At 33.6% G+C, this 4,776-nt stretch overlaps 1 long non-coding RNA gene across 1 annotated transcript; it reads left to right on the plus strand.

Moving 5' to 3' along the window:
• The first annotated feature begins 300 nt into the window (after positions 1–300).
• LOC143066613 (uncharacterized) lies at positions 301–4,458 on the plus strand. Its single transcript, XR_012975699.1, has 2 exons — positions 301–409; positions 4,325–4,458. It is a non-coding gene; the product is annotated as an uncharacterized LOC143066613 (long non-coding RNA).
• Positions 4,459–4,776: the final 318 nt, after the last annotated feature.

Below are 4,776 nucleotides of genomic sequence, written 5' to 3' on the forward strand. Positions count from 1 at the left end.
GTCGCTAATTTTTTTCCATTACACTGCTCGTAGCAAATATTTATTTATATTTTCAAAATGTGCATTTGCTGCTTTTTTTTGTTCAAAAAAAAAAAGAAGAAATATGTTGAACGTGAATGTTTAGAACTATGTGGTAAACTAAGTGTCCAGTGTTTTTGTTACGCTTACGTTTTCTGAGGGAAAATACCGACGTCGTAAATGGTTTTTTTAATTTGAAGACGTTACATTTGTAGACTCAGCTTTGTGCACGCCGTCTATGTTTAGAACCTATACTGTGTTCAATTACTATATTTATTTTTTAGATGGTGAAACGTTAGGATGGTTGCAATCTTTCAGCTTGGTTGGAAGCATAACAGCGTTAATATTCAATTTGTAATGCTCCTGATAAAAGTAATGACACAGATAACAGGTAATTATTTTATCAAAGCGTACAACACATAAAACAATGTAAAAAGTAAAATCATAAAAATACTGAACTCCGAGGAAAATTCAAAATGGAAAGTCCATAATCAAATGGCCAAATCAAATGATAAACACATCAAACGAATGGACAACAACTGTCATATTCCTGACTTGGTACATGGATTTTCAAATATAGAAAATAGTGGATTGAACCTGGTTTTATAGCGCTTAACCTCTCACTTGTATGACAGTTGCATCAAATTTCATTATATTTAAAACATGACATACATGTATAATATATTTTTGTCTCTTTGACACATTCCCCATTTCCATTCTCAATTTTATTATAAAATAAAACACGCAAACATGAATTTATAAAAATGGTAAGTGCATCCGATTACTAACTCAAAGGTTCCTAGTTCTATTCTCGTTCCGGTATGAAAATTTCAGGGACTGAATTTTCGGCTCTCTCTTGACACCATTTGCGAGTATGGTCTTGAGGAAACGATGATGGTCCGTCAGATCTCTTGCACGTTAAAGACATCCTTTTAGATTTCTAAAAAGGACCAGGCTAATACCGCTACATTGCAGCACTCGCATCCGCAAATTGGAAAGGGATTAATATAAGTAATTAGTTGCAAAACTTGTTTCCCAATCCACTCTAATTAAATATGTTTAACTAAAATAAAACACAGGAATCGAAAACCATATCATATGTTAGAACTATTGGTCTTTCTGACTGCAAAATTTTTGCGGTGGTATAATGATATGATGTTGTTGTCGTCCGAAGACTTATAAGGTTTCGAGACAATAACTTGAGTAATATTCTATTGATCTATATGAAATTGTATCTCCAGGTTTCATACTTCAAAAGGAAGCTTGGGATTGAATTTTGGGGTTATTGTCTAAACTGTTAGGAATTAGGGTGCTAAAAATATCCATTTTTGTTGAGCCTAGCTTACTTCTTAAAAGCTTTATATTTAATAAGGTTGAAGACCGTGATGCTTCATACTTTGTATATCGATGCCTTATGTTACGAAGTTTCCATCTGTCTTATGTCCATTGTCCTTGATCTCATTTTCATGGTTCAGTTTGTTAAAAAAGTTAAAATGTTTTGAAATCTTAATTTCTAACTATTATGAGCATGAGAATAACAATATTTGGTATGTGTGTAGTTTGCAAGGTTCTCATGTCCGTCAGACAGTTGTCACTCGACCTCGACCTTATTTAATGGATCAGTGAACAAGGTTAAGTTTTGGTAGTCAAGTCCATATCTCAGATACTATAAGCAATAGGTCTAGTATATTAGGTGTATGGAAGTACTGTAAGGTGTACAAGTCCAACTAGCTGGGGTGTCATCTGACCTTGACTTCATGTTCATGGTTCAGTGGTTATAGTTAAGTAAATGTGTTTTGATCTGTTTTTTATACTGTATGCAATAGGTCTACTATGTTTGGTGTATGGAATGATTTTGAGGTGTACATGTCTTACTGGCAGGTGTCATCTGACCTTGACCTCATTTTCATGGTTCAGTGGTCAAAATTTAAGATTTTGTGTTTTGGTCTGTTTTTAGCTCACCTGGCCCGAAGGGCCAAGTGAGCTTTTCCCATCACTTGGCGTCCGGCGTCCGTCGTCGTCCGTCGTCGTTGTTAACTTTTACAAAAATCTTCTCCTCTGAAACTACCTGGCCAAATTAAACCAAACTTGGCCACAATCATCATTGGGGTATCTAGTTTAAAAAATGTGTTCGGTGACCCGGTCAACCAACCAAGATGGCCGCCATGGCATAGGGGTAAAATGCAGTTTTTGGCTTATGACTGAAAAACCAAAGCATTTAGAGCAAATCTGACTGAGTTAAATTGTTCATCAGGTCAAGATCAATCTGCCCTGAAATTTTCAGATGAATCTGACAACCCGTTGTTGGGTTGCTGCCCCTGAATTTGTAATTTTATGGAAATTTTACTGTTTTGGTTTATTATCTTGAATATTATTATAGATAGAGATAAACTGTAAACAGCATTAATGTTCAGCAAAGTAAGATTTACAATTAAGTCAACATGACCGAAATGGTCAGATGACCGCTTTAGGAGTTATTGCCCTTTATAGTCAATTTTTAACCATTTTTCGTAAATCTTAGTAATCTTTTACAAAAATCTTCTCCTCTGAAACTACTGTGCCAAATTAATCCAAACTTGGCCACAATCATCATTGGGGTATCTAGTTTAAAAAATGTGTTCAGTGACCCGGTCAACCAACCAAGATGGCCGCCATGGCTAAAAATAGAACATAGGGGTAAAATGCAGTTTTTGGCTTATAACTCAAAAACCAAAGCATTTAGAGCAAATCTGACTGGGGTTAAATTGTTTATCAGGTCAAGATCTATCTGCCCCTAAATTTTCAGATGAATTGGACATTCTGTTGTTGGGTTGCTGCCCCTAAATTGGTAATTTTAAGGAAATTTTGCTGTTTTTGGTTATTATATTGAATATTATTATAGATAGAGATAACCTGTAAACAGCAATAATGTTAAGAAAAGTAAGATTTACAAATGAGTTAGCATGACTGAAATGGTCAATTGACCCCCTAAGGAGTTATTGTCCTTTATAGTCAATTTTTAACAATTTTCATAAAATTTGTAAATTTTTACTAACATTTTCCACTGAAACTACTGGGCCAAGTTCATTAAAGATAAAGATAATTGTCAGCAGCAAGAATGTTCAGTAAAGTAAGATGTACAAACACATCACCATCACCAAAACACAATTTTGTCATGAATCTATCTGCTTCTTTTGTTTAATATTCACATATATATACCAAGGTGAGCGACACAGGCTCTTTAGAGCCTCTAGTTTTGTACTGTATGCAGTAAGTCTACTATATTTGGTGTAAGGACTGATTTTAAGGTGTACATGTCTAGCTGGCAGGTGTTATCTGACCTTGACCTCATTTTCATGGTTCAGTGGTCGAAGTTAAGATTTTGAGTTTTGTTCTTCTTTTCTAATACTATATGAAATTTGGTGTATGGAAATATTCTATGGGGTGCATGTCAGCCTCGCATGTTTCTAATTACCTTGACCTCGTTTTCACGGTTCATTGCTCAGTGTTCAGTTTTTGTGGGTTATTTTTTATAAGACTATATAAGTAATAGGTCAAATATATAAAAAGGATTGTTAGCTGTTACTGTATATGTCTGCCTGGCATGGTTCATCTGAACTTGACCACATTTTTGTGGTTCATTGTTCAATGTTCAATGTACCTTGTAAAATCTGTTTCTTAAAACTTTAAGCAATAGGTCAACTATATTTAGTGTATTGAATGATATTAGGCGAACATGTACCTCTTGTTTGGTTGACCTTATTTTCTTGGATCATGTTAAGTTTAATAATGTGATAGTGAAAAAAAAACTCAGGAACGTGCATGAGGTAAAATACCTACGTCGTTGATGCTGCATTGATATTCCATATTTAGGTAGAAGCTGTTCCAAATCTTATAATATCTCTCATGATTTTTGCAGCGTGCATATAATGTTTTATCTAGTAGGATTTACTATGCTTTTAGCCAATAAGAATTGGCACACAACACTACATAGAAAACTTTAGTTTCAATAACATGATCCTGATAGAACCGAGTCTGATCTCATTGTATTTCAATAGCTCTTCATTTTTCTAAAATAATTTTATAACAAAATGCAAGGAATTCCAATTTCATCAGTGATAAAATAAAAAGTTCAGGGTTTTTTTGCATTGAATATTGAAGGTAATTAGCACATTCATTCTGTCTGTATAACTTTATCATTTCATGATGCATATCAATATCAGAATTATGTTACAATTTAAAAACGAAAAACAAAAGTATAAACAAATAACCTTTTTTTGCGAATTTGGATTTATTTTATTATAACTTAAAATATTGTTTATTACAGGATTTAAGTAAGGTTCGAGGAATGGAAAATGGCTGTAAAGGCAGACAAACAAAACTACAAAACATTTAAACACCTAATGGAAATATACCATTAAAAAATGAATGTCAAAATAATAAATTTCTTGTAGTGATGTACATGTGGTGTTTTTTTCCCTAAAGGTATTACTATGACCATTTGATTGCATACAAACAGCTATAGAGTTTCAAATATTTCTATCTGATTGAGTATCATTGAAGGTACATATTTTTATAGTCCAAATATGAGTATTGATACATTTACTACATGCTTTATACCACTAGGTTGATATCTCTGTTGCGCGGTTGGTTCTCTAGGGTTAGCATATATCCGCATAATGATCTCTGAGGAATAATATTTTCATATTGTAGTATTTATGCATCATTTATGAGTCCCCTACCGATGAAACCCAAAAGGACTTTGTTTTGCATACTGTC

The sequence above is a fragment of the Mytilus galloprovincialis genome, chromosome 3 (genome assembly GCF_965363235.1).
Source record: "Mytilus galloprovincialis chromosome 3, xbMytGall1.hap1.1, whole genome shotgun sequence".
Taxonomy (NCBI): domain Eukaryota; kingdom Metazoa; phylum Mollusca; class Bivalvia; order Mytilida; family Mytilidae; genus Mytilus; species Mytilus galloprovincialis.